Below are 18,960 nucleotides of genomic sequence, written 5' to 3' on the forward strand. Positions count from 1 at the left end.
CTGATAAAGTACCTACATGCCTCCTTCATACAAAGGACCAAGTCAGACATTTACGAAGACAGCTTGTGCCATGTGAGTGGCCAACTGGCCAATTCTGTGCTCCTCAATGGGCTCATCTGTGAAGTGGGCTTGAACACTGATACCTGCCTGGCAGGGTAGCTGTGAAATCTAAACTAGATAATATAGGCAAAGCACTTGGCAATGATTGCTACTCTAATCACTTAGAAATTACAGTGCTAACTTAATATTCATTACATTAATGATTTAATTAAATTGCTAAAGCAGTAAGAAATCATTCAAGGTTATACTGATGAATACCCAAAAGGTCACAGACTTCCAAGAGACAGGTGGTCACTCCAAGGCCACCAGGACCAGGCAGTATACAGGGACAGGCTGAGGAGGTGGGGAAGAGTGGGGACAGACGTCCAGGGTGGTACCTGCCACCTCCCTTCCCCCCAGGCTGCTCTGCAAGGAAGGGCCTGGGTGGCCCTCGCTGGGATGCCAAATCTCTAATACAATAGCTTGTCTAATCTAACAAAAGAGCCTTTGTGAAGAATTGTTCTGGAGTCAAACAAAAACTCTTCTTGGAAAAGGAGCCCTAAAGTTACTACACAATGCTCAGCATCCGTGCAAAACAGTGACCTATTTCTCAAAGCACAAGAAGTCCCCAAAGATTACAAGCAAAACCCCTCAGCATCCACACAATCATCCAGCAGACAGCAGCTTCTCAGCTTCCAGCAAACAATCTACTCCTCCACACTTTCTTTGAAAGCCCCAGAAACAATGAAAAAGGAAAGGGAGAGAGAAAACTAGAAAGAGAAATATATTCCACCCCCAACAAATCAAGGAGACAGACACAACCACAAACCACAAACTACTGAGTGTACCAGAACCAATGCAATCAGGAACAGACACAGAGAGCCAGCACCCACCTCCTGAACCTGGGGAGGCACATGGGCCCCGCCAGGAGAAATGGCCTAGCCCCAATGTGGTTGGTCATGAAAGGGCTGTGTGGATACAGAAGCATGGCCACTGAGCGGGCCTCAGCCTGTGGACTCGGCCTTGTACAGAGAGAAAGGCAGCAAATGTAGGACAGAAACACAAGAGGTCTGCTATGAACAACACCCAACTTAAACCCTGAAATCTAGGGAACACAGCCTGCCTTAGACAAAGGGAATTCATGTGGAGTAAATGTATTTCAGACCACAAACTTGAATCCAGTGTGCATCCCGCCCTGGCTTCACCCTCATCCTTCTTCTTCAACAAAGACCTGACCCCATTCAAAAGTGACTAAAATCACAAAGCAACCAGCATGGGAATCAGGCACAGAAGAGAGGGTAGGGAAGGAGAAGAGCAAATGCAGATGCCTGAGAAAATACCCATAAAGAAACAGATAAAGTGACTTTATAAAAATATTTCCCATTTTTCTATTAGTTTTTTATTACTACTGTAACAAATTACCACAAACTGAGTGGTTTCAAGCAATATAAATTTATTTTCTCATAGTTTTGAAAGTCGGAAATCTAAAATCGGGTTAAAATCTAGCTGTTGGCAGGGCTGCATTCCTTCTGGATGCTCCAGGGAGGATCTGCTCCTTGTCTTTTATGCTTTTTAGAGGCTGCCCTCATTCTTTGGCTTATGGACCCCTTCCAGGAAACACATCACTCTGACCTCTGCTCTCACTGCCACAACTCCTATGCTTCCCTTGTGATGACCTGGGGCCCACCTGGGTCGTCCAGGATCATCTCCCTGTCTCAAAGACCTTCACTTAATCACACCTGAAAACTCCCTCTTGCCACATAAGATGACATATGCAGAGGTTCTGAGAATTAGGACAGGAACATCTCTGGGGGGTCATTATTCTGCCCACCATAAAGAGAAATGTTTCCCTCTTCTTTTACAGCTTCTGAAACCCCCATATGCTTCAGCTCTTGGTCCCCCACCTCCAATGATGTCAGGCAAAGTCCTGAAGCTGCCGTCACTCTGGTTCTCATCTTTCTGCCTCCCTCCTTCCACTTTTAAGAAAGACCCTACTGATTATATTGTGCCTATGCAGACAATCCAGGAATAGTCTCCCTATTTTAAAGTCAGCTGACTAGCAACCTTAATTCCATGCTCAACTTTATTTCATTTTTCAGTTCCAATTTCCTGCCATGCATGGTAACATATTCACAGGTTTTGGGGATTAGGATACTGACATCTTTGAGGGGTTGTCTTCCTGCCTACCACACTTTCCTAAAAAGGAAAAACAACAACAACAACAACAACAAAGAAGAGATCATAAACCAACAGAAAGAGAATCAGAGCATGGAAAAGAAATGAAGAAATAAAAATTAAAATAAATGGAATAGGGATGAAAACCATATTAGATGCAACTAAATAATAGAATAAAGGCAATCAACCCAAGAGATAAGCAAATGAAATGGAGAAGAATATGAAATATCAACTTTATCAAAGAGATGACAAATATAAGATAAAAGAAACAATGTGCATATAATTAACATTCTTGAATTGTTAACAGAAAAAAGGTCATAGATATAATACAAGAAAACTTCTGAAATAAACTGACTTATCTCTGTCAATTACAAGGGTTTTACTTTACTTAGTTTAAAAGAAAGTGATACAGCAATACCAGCATCCAGAAACATTCAAGTAAATTAACCGAATTAAAAGAATCACATGAACATCTAGGCAAAACAGGCTGACTTCAAATTTCTCATAACTCTGTGCTAAAAGACAGGAGAAATATCTCTATATAGTTTTAAAGGAAATTATGCAACTCAAGACCTTTATAATCAGGCAAGAGTTATTTTCAAGCTTGCAAGAATTCTTCAAGTTTGAGTGTGCCATGAGCCATGTGAGAAGAGAACAAGAAAGGAGGAAAACAGAGCCAGGGATTAAACAAACTATACAATGAACTCCAGACAACCGAAAAACAAATCGAAAAAAAAATCCTCAAGAATGTATCCATTGGAACTACTGATAAAAAGACTAATACTGTGTGATCCTGGAATCTATTTAAACAGAGCACTAAGAATAAGTAACTGTGGAAACAAGTTATCTAAGAGATGACCAATGTTATGTGCCTTGACAATGTAAAAAGTTATAGGGTGAGTAACAAAATAGGGAAATGGGTGGGAGGAAAAGGAAGCACTAATATGCAAATTTAGTAACCTTTCAATCCCTGAGTGAGCGGATGCCAACCCTAAATACACAGTAGTTTGCAAACAGCAAATGCAACATTAATAAACAGCAACAAGCAAACAGGTATTTCATAGTTTTCCCCTAATTTTACAGGGATTGAATGGAGGCTATAGTTGCTCCCCAAATCCATCTCTTGTTCCTGGGCACTCAGCTAACCCACAGGACTATAAGTTGAGTGGCCGGGGGACATTACTTCCTGCACATCAGTTGGCTCTGCTATAGGAGCCATGCCTGGGAGGGGCTGCTACGTCAATGGTAACTCCAGGCTGGTCTACCCAAACCAAGAAAGGGAACTTTTAGAAACTTTTATGCTCTAAGAAATAAGACATGTAACTTAAATTCAGCAAGTCTTTAATCACTAAATAAAAATATAATTTAACTGAGTACTTTTTTAGTTAAAATAGCATGTATTGTAGACTAAAAATGTAATAATCTCCAACAAGTATTCTATGTATGTTCCTATGTGTTTAATAGTCTTGGATATCCACAGACCATTTCTAGAAAGATGCACAAGGAGCAATTAGTAGTAATGCCTCCCAGGAAAGGTATGGGGATTGAGGGAAGAAAATGACTCCCATTTTACCATATGCTCTTGTTTTGTTTTGCTGAACTTATTCTTTTAACCTGTGCAAATATTAGATTTTTTTCATGAAAAATAAATAACTAAGCAAAGGAAAGAGTAAAAACTAGTATGACTCGATTTTTACACAACAATGTACTCCCACTGCCTTGCTGTATGCACAGAGAGGAGCAAAATGCTGAGAGTGTGGGGTTTGAGAAGCTCTGTATTAGTTTTATCTTTGTAGATGTCACTATTTTTCATGGAACATGTTTCACAAAGTTTCCCCCAAACAGATGGTTACACTCAAAACACCACAAGCAAAGTGAAGCTCACTCAGGACCGGCTTCTTCTCAACCCCTCCTCGCCACACATGTTAATTAAACTCATCTACAATCTATGTAAAAATTAAAGTGATGATGCACAGCGGACAAAGGTTTGAACAATCCTTTGGTATGCTCCCTAAAAAGGAAAGAACACAAGGAAATTCTGACGTCTGCCCAACGGGTCCAGATTGTCATTTCTGGCTCTGAGCTTTTTCGCAGCCGGGAGCATCACAGAAGTTGGTGGAGAAGGGGCTTGTTGGACAGAGCGCTGTCACTGGGCCAGCCCCTGCCCACTGAGCCCCTCTCTTTTTCCAGGTGACCTTTCTCTAATAGTTGACGGCCGGCAAACGCCAACCATCCCTCTGTTGTCCTCACAAAAATAATCCTACAAGAACAATCCTGAAAGGTACCTAGTCTTACCCTCATTCCACAACATGGAAATAGAGGCTTAAAGAAGTGAGACACTTCCTTGAGACACCTCAGCTCCCAGGCTGATTTTAGACCCAGCTCCTGGCCCAAACTTGCCCCAGCCCTGAAGAAAAAATGAATGCACCTGGACAGTCTGTGCTCTGTCCTGAAGGAAGAGGGGCTAGGAAAATAGCCAACGAGAGCCCACGGTAGCACCTAGGGCCTGCTGTCACCTGTAAGGCAGATGTCACATACAGGGACACTGGAGCTGGTAGCTGAACTGCCTTAGCCAGGAGCCGGGCCTCCCAGCAGGAGGCAGCACAAATGGAAAGCAAACCCAGTGTGTGGGCAGGGGCTGGGAGTATCTCACTCTCACCCAGGCCTGGCCTGGGCACTCGTAGTCCCCTCTGCTGGCACTTGGGTTCTCACGCCCTCCCCCTTACACACTCGGGAAAGGAAATCACATAGGGATGGCAAGCTGTCCTGGGAGAAGCCTGGGACCCAGGGGGACTGTACAGATAGAGTAAATGCAAGCCACAGGGCAGTCAGTGCGGCCTGAGCCGGGCCCCTCGATGTTAGGAAAATTGTGACATAAACAGCACATGCTCCAGGGCGGGGATGACACGTGACTCCAGACTGCCCCCCACGTCCTTCAACACTTGGCTTTCCCTTGCTCTGCTATCCTGGGCATCTCCTGGACCATGAAGGGTATTACCACTTGATTGCTCACTTTTTCTTAGCAATGTCTACTTTGGACTTTCAATTCTGAAAAAGGGCTTTTCTGCTGAGACTGCAGCACTGAACCACAAGCCCTCTCTATTATAATGTGTGCAGTAGTTCAGTTCCTTCTTGGGCAACTTTTCCAAGAGAAAGAACATTGAAAGGGAAAAAGAAAATCAACAAGGGAAGGTTAATTACTTAAAACCAGTAGTACTTTACGCAGAAAGCATGGTTTCCCACTCAACACCTTGGGGACAAAAGTATGTATATCACTGTGTCGTGGCACTGTTGTCTTCCCGGAAAGGGCAGAACTTATTCTCCTGCCAAGATAAAATAACAAGGGGGCAGGTGATAAGGAGTATTGTTCAGGGGCAGAAAGGTGAGGTCAAAAGGCCCGAGCAGCCCACTGAGGACCTCTTGGAGCAGGGAGAGAGCCTATAAGACAGGTGTGGCAGGTAGCCAGAGGGCAAGGGTGGCAAGGAGACTGAGGCAGACCACAGCCACTGACCAGAGTAGTCATAGTCAAGATGTTCTGGGAGGCCTGAATGCCTGAGCCCTGAGGTCCAGTGCCTCTTGCTGTGCAGCGTGGCTAGCATGGAAGGCTTCGTTCAAAGACCCCTCTACAAAGGGGAAATTCCAGACAGAGAAAATTGGGGCCAGAGGAAGAGGCAGCAGCTCAGCCATGTACATCTGCCAAATGCCCAAGTGCAGGGGGATGGGACCCACCTTGCAGAACAGGGCAGCAGGAATAGTTAAGGGCACAAAGACTCGTCCGAGGAAAACACTATTAAGGAGGGAAAGCAGGTATTTGCTCTCACAGATGTACAATGCTATACAGATGCTGCTGCCACAGAAGACAGCAAGCCTAGAGACACAGGAGAATGAGGCAAACATAACAAGAACAACGGCCAGGTTCCCCGTCTTGGCTCACATCCCCATCCCACTGCACACCACCAACCCGGCCAGCCCCACCATTCACTGGGCTAGCCGCTGTGTTAGCCTCGGGCAGAGTCAGCCTCACAGTCTTCATTTCAGCCTCCCACAGATGTCACTAAAATGTCAGGGAGGCAGTGGTGGAGTCCACCAGACCAACTATCACCAGGTGAGGGGCAGTCACATGGGGCCTGAAGACAGGGCATCCCAAGTGTGCCGGTCACTCTCACCACCGTGGAAAACCACAAACTGCCATCCTCAGTCTCCTCAACTGTAGAATGGGAACAACTTCCCTCCTGACAACAGAGTTATTGGGAAGATCAAATTAGATAATCTACACAAAAGTATTTTGCAAACTGCAAAGCACTATAAAACTGCAAAGACATGATGATATGCTGTATGCAAGTTAACAAACCTGGCAAACAGTTTGATTTCCTTCTGCATGGCTGTACATCTTACTATTGTTTGTTTTAGTAACAAAATTGTATTTTTTTGTTGTTATTTTATTTTTTAACTTGACAAAACTGTATGTTTTTGTTGTTTATATTTTGGTGTACAACACATCATGTTGTACATGGAAGGGCTAAATAGAGCTAATTAATGTATGCCTTACCTCACATGCTTATTACTTTTTATGGTAAAAACACTTCAACTCTACTCTTAGCAATTGTCAAGTCTATAATACATTGTTATTAATTTAGCCACCACATTATACAACAATCTCGTGAACATAAACATTTGTAAGCCAGCTATATATTCAGTTAAGTGATATAAAATTATCATTTGATCAAATAGTAAACGTTCTACCAGTTCACCTTGCAGATGTCTTTCAATTTTCTGCTTTAAGGAGACCAACTTTCTTTCCCCCTTGTGGGATAATATATAAGAAGAGAAGAGGAACTCATGGTCCTCCCTGTTTCTCCTGGACCTGTCTCCCTGCATTTCTAAAGTTACAAGAACTTCCTTGAAGCTAGTGGTTCTCAAACCCAGAATCAATAGGGGCTTTTATAAAAGTCCCAATGGGTTCCAAGGTTGTGGCTTGGTTGCTGATATCAGAACCTCTAGAGGAAGTGCCCAGACATTAAGATTTTTTAAGTACCCCTATCGTTTCAATAGGAAGTGGAGGACCTCTGGCCTGGGCCCTTCAGAGAGCCAGGACAGCCGCAACTCTGAGCACGTACCCAGCAGTGACACAGGCCTGGCAGTGGTATCTTCCTTTCTGGGGAGATATTAAGAGATTTTGAGGTTTAGGATTTGCCACCATTTTTTAATATAGGAAGGTATTGTAATCAATTATCTTAATCGATCACATGTCTTTTCTTCCATTATGAATTTTCTTTTTTCCTTAAGGACTGTTTCAAATATGACATATTCATGTGACCTTGCATTTTCTCTTTTCTATCACTAACATTTTCAAGGTAGTACAACTAATTTATTTCATTCCTAAAAATCTATGGAATGGAAAATCTGAAACTATAGTTCTTCTTTGAACTCACACTCTGCTGTATGACAAGCAAGTCCCATTACAACTAATCAGTAAATTATCTGGTTTTTGTTTATTTGCAACCCAAGTAAACACAATTTTGCATGCCACTGAACTGCAAGCTTAAGTATGAAATGTTTCAAATTTTATATAAGCAACTTTCTCAACTGCGATGCTTCTGAACTCATGGGAGCTAAGCAATTCGAGAAAGAATGATTAAATTTCTAATTTTAATTCCCATAGAACTATTAAATGCATTTAACAAACATGAATGGAGAGACTGTTCTGAACAAGGTGCCTCAGAGATGTAATAAAAAATAATGCATGAGCTTCTCCTCAAGGGCTTAAGAGTCAAAGGGAGGAACGATGTCCACACAACTCATTTCTAATTATAAATACTTGTTCAAATGCTCAATATTCTCCTCGACCCCAGAAGTGGAGATAAATATATATATATATATGTATGTGTGTATATATATATGTGTGTGTGTGTATATATATATATGTATGTATATATGTATATATTTTTTGGGACGGAGTTTCGCTCTGTCGCCCAGGCTGGAGTGCAGTGGTGCAATCTCGGCTCATTGCAAGCTCCGCCTCCTGGGTTCACGCCATTCTCTTGCCTCAGCCTTCCAAGTAGCTGGGACTACAGGCGCCCGCCACCATGCCCAGCTAATTTTTTTTTTTTTTTGTATTTTTAGTAGAGACGGGGTTTCACCGTGTTAGGCAGGATGGTCTCGATCTCCTGACCTCATGATCTGCCTGCCTCAGCCTCCCAAAGTGCTGGGATTACAGGCATGAGCCACCACACCCAGCCAGAGATAAATATTTTTAAAAGACACCTAATTTTTCCTACCTGTTCTCTCACAGCATTGAGCAGGGCTTCCCTTCCCCTTGATCAGTCAGCACTTTGGGAGAACTAGGGAATTAATTTTGTACAGAATCATGGAGTTGAAAGGGGTATCAGAGTAGGCAGCTGCGGTTCTTCATTTCACATGTTCAGTTAAGACCTAGAGAATATCCCCAGAGTGGGGACCCAAGCCAGAATGAGGCCTCCTCTAGGCTGGGGGCACTTTCTTTCCCCAGCCTGGACCAGGTTCTCTAGTCACTAGTGAGTCAACGGGCATGGAAAGAGTCTAATGTGAATGCAACCACACACCGATCTTCTAATAAACCATACATGCTAAGCAGTGGGCTGGCTCACCTGTATCCACTCCTTTTCTAGGCCCCTGAAGCACCTTTTCTGGTGATGCATTTCTGAACATACTGCTTGCCAGATTGTAAATGGGATAAGTCAGCTTTGGTAGAAGAAACCTTGTCTACCTCTTCCAGAACAGGCAGAGGACCCTGGAGGGATGTCCCAACTGGCTGCATGCCGTGTCTGAGAACCCAGAGTCAGTGGGCACTTAAAACCACGTGAACCCAAGAGCTGAGTTCACATTCAATACCTCAACAAGGTAGACAGAATAATCAAGAGATTTGGGGATGAACTGCAACCCATCCTGGCAATTCTAGGACATATTTCCAAGGGATTAAGTACAGCCTTTCAATGTGCCTACCCAATAGCTGCAGACCCACAATGCCAAGTTAAACAGACAACCAGAGAGTTTTCACTCAATCTAATAATCTAACGCTGTACTTGCAAAGGACCCACATCCTTCCTTGGGGGCCCATGTCATCCCACAGATGGCACAGACACCCCTGTGTCCTTCACCATGGCAGTCAACACCAATGGCAAGAGATGGCCAGTGGTCTCAGAGCCAAGGACATGCTCTGGGAGCAGCTCTAGGCTCTGCAAGGGAATATACTTAGGGTGGGGGTGACGGTGCAGACCCTAGCCTGGTGTCATGCCTCCCCCAGGGGAAAATGCCAAGACCACCCTCTCTGGCAGTACCTCAGGTCACAGTCACTGCCCACTCTCCTCCCTGAAATCTACTCCCCGGACTCTACCTTTGGAATGCTATTCTTTTCCTCTCTCCCACCCCCTAGTTTTTCATGTAAAGGACTAATCTTTCATCATCCCCAAGGATAAGGAAGTACGTTCTGTAATGATCCTGCCCAATGAGCCCTTGTATGCCTGTTATTCTTATGCACAGCAGCACCTGAGATACAGGAGACATAACTGGCTTCCTGGGGAGCTCGCTATCTACTCTGAGTGAGAGGAACTTCACTTAGCATTGCTTAACAGAGCTTGCTTGCATTAGTTCATTTTCACACCACTGATAAAGACATACCCGAAACTGGGAACAAAAGGAGGTTTAATTGGACTTACAGTTCCACATGGCTGGTGAGGCCTCAGAATCATGGCAGGAGGTGAAAGGCACTTCTTACATGGCAGTGGCAAGAGAAAAATAAGGAAGAAGCAAAAGCGGAAACCCCTGATAAACCCATCAGATCTTGTGAGACTTACTTATTATCACGAGAATAGAACAGGAAAGACCATCCCCTGTGATTCAATAACCTCCCCGAGTCCCTCCCACAACATGTGGGAATTCAGGGAGACACAATTCAAGTTGAGATTTGGGTGAGGACACAGCCAAACCATATCATTACGCCCCTGGTCCCTCCAAATTTCATGTCTTCACATTTCAAAACCAACTGTGCCTTCCCAACAGTCCCTGGAAGTCTTAACTCATTTCAGAATTAACTTAAAAGTCCACAGTCCAAAGTCTCATCTGAGACAAGGCAATTCCCTTCTGCCTATGAGCCTGTAAAATCAAAAGCGAGCTACTTACTTTCTAGATACAATGGGGGTACAGGTATTTGCTAATACAGCCATTCCAAAGGGGAGAAATTGGCCAAAATAAAGGGGTTACAAGGCCCAGGCAAGTCCAAAATCCAGCAGGGCAGTCAAATCTTAAAGCTCCAAAATGATCTCCTTTGACTCCATGTCTCATATCCAGGTCACGCTGATGCTCGAGATGGATGCCCATGGTCTTGTGCAGCTTCACCCCTGTGGCTTTGCAGGGTACAGCCTCCCTCCTGGCTGCTTTCAGGGGCTGGTGTTGAGTGTCTATGACTTTTCCAGGTGCACGGTGCAAACTGTTGGTGGATCTCCATTCTGTGGTCTGGAAGATGGTGGCCCTCTTCTCATAGCTCCACTAGGCAGTGCCCCAGGAGGGACTTGTGTGGGGGCTCTGACCCCACATTTCTCTTCTGCACTGCCATAACAGAGGTTCTCCATGAGGGCCCCACCCCTGCAGCAAACTTTTACCTGGGCATCCAGGCATTTCCATACATCTTCTGAAATCTAGGTGGAGGTTCCCAAACCTTAATTCTTGACTTCTGTGTACCCACAGGCTCAACAGCACCTGGAAGCTGCTAAGGTTTGAGGCTTCCACCCTCTGAAGTCACAGCCTGAGCTCTATGTAGGCCCCTTTTGGCCACGGGTGGAATGGCTGGGACACAGGGCACCAAGTCCCTAGGCTGCACACAGCTCGGGGACCCTGGGCCCAGTCCATGAAACCACTTTTTCCTCCTGGGCCTCCAGACCTGTTCTCCAGAGGGGCTGCCATGAAGGTCTCTGATGTGGCCTGGAGACATTTTCCCCATGGTCTTAGTGTTTAACGTTAGGATCCTTGCTACTTATGCATATTTCTGAAGCTGGCTTGAATTTCTCCTCAAAAAATGGGGTTTTCTTTTCTACTGCATTGTCAGGCTGCAAATTTTCTGAACTTTTGTGCTCTCTTTCCCTTTTAAAATGGAATGCTTTTAACAGCACCTAAGTCATCTTTTGAATGTTTTGCTGCTTAGAAGTTTCTTCTGCCAGATACCCTAAATCATCTCTCTTAAGTTCAAAGTTCCACAAATCTCTAGGGCAGAGGCAAAATGCCACCAGTCTCTTTGCTAAAACATAACAAGAGTCACCTTTGCTCCAGTTCCCAACAAGTTCCTCATCTCCATCTGAGACCACCTTGGCCTGGACCTTATTGTCCATATTGCTGTCAGCATTTTTGTCAAAGCCATTCAACAAGTCTCTAGGAGATTCCAAACTTTCCCACATTTTCCTGTCTTATTCTGAGCCCTCCAAACCGTTCCAACCTCTGCCTGTTACCCAGTTCCAAAGTCACTTCCACATTTTCGAGTATCTTTTCAGCAATGCCCCACTCTACTGGTACCAATTTACTGTATTAGTTTGTTTTCATCCTGCTGATAAAGACATACGTGAAACTGGGAACAAAAAGAGGTTTAATTGGACTTACAGTTCCACACGGCTGAGGAGACCTCAGAATTACGGCAGGGAGCGAAAGGCACTTTTTACGTGGTGGTGGCAAAAGAAAAATGAAGAGGGAGCAAAAGCAGAAACCCCTGATAAATGCATCAGATCTTGTGAGACTTATTCACTATCACGAGAATAGCATGAGAAAGACCAGCCCCATGATTCAATTACCTCCCTCTGGGTCCCTCCCACAACACATGGAAATTCTGGGAGATACAATTCAAGTTGAGATTTGGGTGGGGATACAGCCAAACTATATCATGGCTAATGACTTTTAACTCCAAGAATCCCCAAGCCATAGAAGCCCCTCCATTCTTTTTACCCACACCTCCTCTTCCTACACACACACACAAGTCAAAGCAAGTTCATCTAAGCAACGCCTTGGTTACAAGTGCAAACTATGACTACATCAACTGTCAAAGGATAGAAACTGGGCTGATGGTAAGTGAGACAAATACTGTCTCCAGTTCCTTTTATTGAACAACTTATCAATCTAGAACTTAAGAACCCATGGCATACACTCACTCATCTGCTCTACCCTAAAGCCTACAGGATGGCTCAAGAGATATTCTGCCCTTGTGTCCCCCCCTGGGGTTGTGCCCAAGGTCACACAACTGGTCATCAAGTCCAAGTGAGCTGGAAGCATGTCTCATTTATTTTTACTGTTCAGTGATGATTCTTTCAAGAGATGGTATATTATTTAACAGACAGTCAAAACAAATACTCCAATTCATACATTTTAAAAAGAAAAAGTTAACTATGTACCTCTTGGATGTCAAACAATTTTTGTAAAAGGCATGAAAAATTATACATGCAAATGTGTTGCCCACACTACAATAACACACGTTGTCTTGAAACCTCAAATCATTATTAGAGGAATTGTGAGGAAATGGGCTGCAACCATGGTATGGTTTTTAGACCCCCAAGATAAAAGGGTATTGCATGGACTTCAGGGATGATGTAAGGTGATCTGGGGAAGGAGGACATGCTGAGTCCCAGGACACTGTGCATTGTGTGGTCTCTTCTGCAACAAAGACATGACAGGCTAACAGGCTAACCCTAAGCTTACTGTAAAAACTCGGAGAACTTAATTCATAGAAAGTTCCTAAAATGTGAGCGCAGAAATTATTTGGGTAAATTATTTGAAGATGGGTGTGTTAGCCCTGGGGGCATGAAAACTGGGGTCTTCTCAGAGGTAGCAAGGTTCAACCTGTCTGCACCACAGACAGATGTCTGCTCTCACTCCAGGCAGCCACCTCCTCTTGAGTGAGCTCCTAAACCTTTGTCTCAGTAACTGAGAAACTTAATCTAATCTCACAGAGGGATGGGTGTATGGTCTGTTCACACCAATCCCCAGCACCATGTGAAACTTAAAAGTAATCTAACAAAACAAATGAAACGCTGAACAGACAAGGAAATGAATTTCCAAGGTCTAATTTTATATTTCATAAAAGTCAATACTGCATCTTACTCATGTGTATTCATTCAGACATCAAATTTCCATTATATTTATAAGGAAAACGAGATTAAGAATAAAATATGCTCAAATAGAAAATATTTCCTTGGAAGGAGAAACGCAAAATACTTCAATCCTACAAAATGAGTTTACTTTAGACTTATCTACTTAACTAAGAGAGATGTATTTAAAACTTGTATTAGCATTAATGTGTATTTGGCTTCTCAGAATGTGAGATGCTATAGAGCAGAAATTGGTAATAGCAAGGACTTGGGTTTTGTGGAATCATGCAATTTTACCAAACAAGGCTTTAGATGCATGGGAGACTAACTCTTTCCCTTTGCCAAGAGGAACCTAGAGCACGACAGGCCAGGCCTTGGCCAGCTGTAGCTGCTGCATGGCCCACTCCCTCCCAGTCCTAGTCTATACTCCCCCACTTCCTGGTCCAGAAATGCTGTGTGCAAACCAGCCAGCTAAACACGCCTCCACAACACAGGCAAGTAATAAGGCAGCGTCCGGCCCTTCTCTCCATTTCAGCTTTTTAAAGACTTATTTTTAACCCACTTCTCCCGCCTGTTACTATGAATGATGAAGAACACCATTCCAAAAGTGTGACGAAGGCGGTTCCCCCCTTGTGGCATCTGTGTTAAGGCCATCTTATTCTTGGTCTCACACACAAACTTTTTGGGAGACATGGCAGTCTACCAATAGGCAAATAAAATTCTTTTTCCAAGGTTCAAGGGTAAAATATTTTCACATTAAATACGTTACAAAAAAGAACCAGCATATCTTATTCCCATTTTGTCCTCAAGGATGAACAGCTTCTAAAGGGATTTGGCATCACCTATTTTACATGTAGTGGCGCTTCCCCTTTAACCATTTACAGTGTTCAATCAAGGTGAAGAGCCTGATTCACTAAAGCTGAAAAACATGTTATTCCCATTTGCCCCCTTGAAATCAGTAGTTCAGTTTTCCACACAATTTAAATGGAATGAGAAGCATAAAGAAATGCCCAGTCATAGCACTGGGCTAGTTCTCTAGTAGGGCATCTGTGAAACTTCTTTCCTTTTAAAGTGTGATGTTCCCTTTCGCATGGGGCCTCCATGAGGAACCTCAGTAGGAGAGAGGAGTCTTTGGTCTTCAGTAACACACCCAGATGCTGCAATGACCATCTAAGCATGGGAAACACCCATCCCAACTCACCAAAATAGCCCTGGAGCACAAGCTGGCCTCTCTGAGTTCAGTCCCTGCGAGGAAAAGTCTCCCAGGGAACATGTGGTTGAATAACCTGGCACACACTTAAAATCAGATAAAGCACATTTTAAGTGAAAAAGCACAGTTGCCTTTTTTTTTCTTGTTTTCATTTTATAGGGAAAAATAAAAGCACAGTAACGAAACGTTTTTCATCAGAGAAATTTTGAGTCCAAGAGCCCTTCCCATCTCATTTAGGCACGTCATGGAAATAAATGTGGCACCATCAGAAGGTCAGAGGCCATGACTTGCACACAGCTTGCTCAGAGCAAAGTGCCCCTTCCCTCCTCCACCAGGCTTGGGGGCCACAGGAGTTACTTCCTAAGTGGACATCCGCCACCTATAATTCAGTGCAAGGGGTCAAATAGGCCCCTCTGGGAAGTACCACCACACAGGGTCCCAGGGCCTAAGTCAGTCGGGAGTCAAAGCCAGGAGCAAACATCAAGGGTGTGCAGGAGAGGATTTCCACGGGGTTGCCCTGGCTGGCACATTCACGCCATGACCAGGACACCAGCCTGTAGTTCACTGAAGTCAACTTTCTCCTCTCCAAACTAACACTCACTTCCGCAGTCTGAGAAGGCACTCAATCCTGAGACTCAAAGTGTGCTAAGAGCCACCTTCCAAAGACATGGAGCCACTGAAGCAATCTCTGCTAGGGAGGCCTACATTCCAGACTCCACAACCTCCGGTCATTCAAGTATGTGCCCCCAACCCTTCCTTAAGTTTCCATCTCTTGGAAGACAGGCATGCGGGAGCGGAGGGGGAGGGGCGGAGGGCGGGGGCGGAGCACACCGGCGCACACACATGCACCCACCTCAACTTGGAGATCCACTCCCAAGGTGGCTCTGACACAGGCCCGCCAAGCCGCGTTTAGCACGCCCCCTGCTGGCCCACAAGAGCTGATTGAACCTTTCTTCCGTGGGCCTAAGGCATGAATAAATGACCTTAATATCCCAGAGGGAACAGAAAGAAAATCAGGGCAATTTTTACTTCTTAGAAACGGAAGATGTGACAGTGATCTCTTTTGGGAAGTCACTGACAACTCCCAAATTTAAGCACTCTAAACATACAAGCGGGATGAAGAGGCTTTAAAGCGGTTGTTTTAAAATGTTTTGGGGAAATAAGTGACCCATACCTAAAGATTTAGTGGAAACACTTGCATTTGAAGTTTTACAAGTACTACAGTGAGTTAAACCATAAACGTGGTGAATATTTTCACGAGTCTACAGGTGAAAACAAAAAGATGGATACGGGGCCAGATTGATTTCACAGACTCCATTTTCAAAGAGTTTGCAATGCAGACCCTGAAAAACCAATCTTCATACTATTGAGGACATGTTGTAAAGAAGAATCTCTGCCACAACTCAAGAGTTAAGTTCTAAAGCAACTACACACAGCGGGAGCAGTGTCATCCAAAAGCAGCTCACTGCTCACTTGGAGCCAGTTTCTCATCTCACTTAGGCACACCATTGGGAATAAATGCGGGACCATCAGGAGGTCAGAGGCCAAGAATTACACACACTTGCTCAGAGAAAGGTGTCCCCTCTCCTTCTCCACCAAGCTTGGGGGCCTCAGGAGTTACTTTCTAAGGGAAAACCTGCCATCTATGATCCAGGCCCAAGTGAGACCCGCACGTGGCAATACTTCGTAAAGCGGTGATTTCCACCCATTATCAGCCTGAACACTAAAGGCCTAAGTAACCACTGTTTTCCCATTCTTTTCACACCAATACAGGGTTCAAGAGATTGAAGTTCCTAACCAGGTCCCAACTTTTGAGTGGCATATGGTATTAAATTCCTTACAGATCCAATAAAATCACACTAACAATTCAAGGCATGCTTATTTTAACCAATTAGGAGGTGTCATTAATTATTAAATACAAAAATGTCAATACTTTTGTCCCTTATTGGATATCCTTTCGATATGATAGGCTTGAGTAGATACTCAGATTGCCTTGGGAACTTGCTTAGTTTTGTTCCCATAAGAATTGGTACTAATGGCACACTCACAATAAAATAATGGAGTGTTGATCCCATTTAGTGGGGAATGTTTATCCAGAACTGAGTGTGCCGTGCAGATCTACCTCTGTTCTCATGAACCCTCTTTGGGTCTTGAAGAGGCCTTTGAAGCTGGTGGGACACACGGCTGCTGGGAGGACCCTAGTGAACCTGCCTCCCAGCCTTCGCCCAGGGCAGGCTTCTCCCGGGCACACCCTGGAGGAGGAGGAGGAGGATGGTGAAGAAGGACACCTGCAGATTTTCCTGAAGCAATTAAGACCTGTAAAGATTTAGGCCCCGCTGTCAACCTTTTCCTGGACACATTATCTGCCTCATCATATTTTTAAAAATTGTTCCTCTTACAGCCCACTTCCATTTACAAAGCTATCACCTGGCGGTAACCATGTGCATGTCATACATGACTTTCCCCTGGATCCTTGTGCTGTGGATGAAGCGTTTCCCTGATCGGGGTCTCACAAGTTTCCCTTCAGCTACTCTTAAATCTATACATTCTCAAGCCAATAGACAGAAATAAAAGTCATTTGCACTTGTGTGAGGTAGCTGAGTTTACAGAGCAGAGGCAAATCCATTTTATTACAGAGATTCTCAAAGGGCTGCAATAGCTTCACCGGGAGGGAGGAGGATATACTTGAGCGGTTGTGTCCAATGAAGGAAAGTTTTAGTTAATGATGACATCACTGACATCTCCCAAATTTAAAGGAGCACTTAAAGCACCGCAGATGCAATTTTTTCCCCTCCAGTGAGGAGATGCTAGGGAAGGCCTCTGGGTTCACAGCCAAATTGCCTTAATGGTTTGCCTGCTGTTCAGCGAGACCCAGCAGAGCGAGCGGGACGGCGGTGCGCCGGGCCGCGGGGACCCACGCAGTCACAGCTCCGGTGCCCGGCGAGCGGCCTCGCGCGCGGCTCGGGGCCGGGCCCTGCCCGGCCGTCTGCAAGAGCCGCGGGACCCCCGACGCGCGCGCACGGACCGAGGGGTCGGTCGCCCCACGCCTGGCATCACGTTCCAGTGCGGACAGCCAAAGAGCTGAGCGGAGGCAGCAGCCCCGACCCAGCGGGAGCGCCGCGCCCTGCCCGAGAGAGGCGCGCCACGCCGGGCCGGAGCCGGTGGCCCGGGAGCCCGCGGGGTCCGGAGCGGAGCCCGCAATGCAGACGCGCCGGCGAGACCAGCCGGGGCCCGCGCCCCCCGCGTCCCCGTGCCCCGGCCCCGCGGTCGCCCGGCCTCAACGCCCACCTGCCTCTCCACGGAGCTCGGGAAGGAGACGGCGCCGGCCCCGCGCCCGGAGAGCGCACCTGCCTGGTCCGCGGGCCCGGCCCCGCCGCCCGCCGGCAGCACCGCGGCCAGCGCCGTCTTACCTGCCGCGCCGCGCCGCTCCGCTCCGCCAGCCCGCAGCGCCGCAGTCGCCGCTACCCGACTTCCATTTTCTCTCGCTTTAAAGGAAAACCAGATCAGCTGTTTTGCTCCCGCTCGGGCTCCGCGGCCCCCTCCCCAGCTGCCGCTCGCGGTCCCGGTGGCCTCTCCTCCCCCGCCTCCTTCCGCGCTCCGCTCCGCCCCTCGCGCCTCTCCGCTCCGCCCGCGGCCGCGCGCAACGCCCGCCTCCCGGCTCCGCCTGCTGCCTCCGGGCGCGCGCCCTCCTCTGACGTCACCGGTCGCGTTCGCGCCCCGCCCCCGCCCCGCGCGAACGTGCGCGCGCCGCGCCTGTGCCCCGCCCCCGCACCTCCGGGGCCGGGCACGGAGAGCGCGTGCTCGCGGCCGCGAGCCGAGGAGGGGACGCATAGCGCCCGCGCGCCCGCGAGCCCGCTCCGGCTCTCCCACGCTTGCCTCTCGGGGTGCCCCTTCTGCGCTCTCCGCCTGGACTGCAGGAAAGGCTGCTTAAACAGCCTGCCTTTTCCTGCTGCCTGACTCGCGCCATCTGCGGCCACCTGTCTCGTTTCTTCCCCCTGGCTGGCGCACCCTTCCTTCCTAAACATCCCAAACTTTCTCCCACCCAGGCTGTCCAGGCTGCGGTTTCTACGCCCTGCGCTGGGGCCTGTGCATCACGCCTAATCCAAAGCTGGTCCTTTTACCTCCCAAAGAGGTTCTCTGACCTTTTCCCATTTTTTGCCTTCCTCTAAAGACTTTTTCACGCCACCCCTTCAGATGGTTCCCCTCCCTGATGGCAAGACCTGCTCGCTGCTCTGGGCCCTTCTCACGTCACCCTGTAGATGTAGTCACGCTTCCTTATCCCAAACAGGACGTTATATTGCAGATGACCCATACCATCCTGGTGTACTTCTAAACAATCATTATTTTACTTTTAGTTTAGGACTTTTTGCTTGACATTAAACATTGTATATGTTTAATAGTGTTTAATAATTTATTTGACTTTTAAAATTGATATTC

At 46.2% G+C, this 18,960-nt stretch overlaps 1 protein-coding gene across 1 annotated transcript in view; it reads right to left on the reverse strand.

Moving 5' to 3' along the window:
* OTUD7A (OTU deubiquitinase 7A) overlaps nucleotides 1-18,161 on the reverse strand; it is a 388,370-nt gene extending 370,209 nt beyond the window's left edge. Inside the window, exon 1 of the mRNA XM_034938456.4 lies at nucleotides 17,934-18,161. The gene's annotated coding sequence lies outside the window, so the exon portion shown is untranslated. The remainder of the gene's footprint in view (nucleotides 1-17,933) is intronic.
* Between the last annotated feature and the right edge of the window lie 799 nt (nucleotides 18,162-18,960).

This window comes from Pan paniscus, chromosome 16, assembly GCF_029289425.2.
Source record: "Pan paniscus chromosome 16, NHGRI_mPanPan1-v2.0_pri, whole genome shotgun sequence".
NCBI classification, from domain to species: domain Eukaryota; kingdom Metazoa; phylum Chordata; class Mammalia; order Primates; family Hominidae; genus Pan; species Pan paniscus.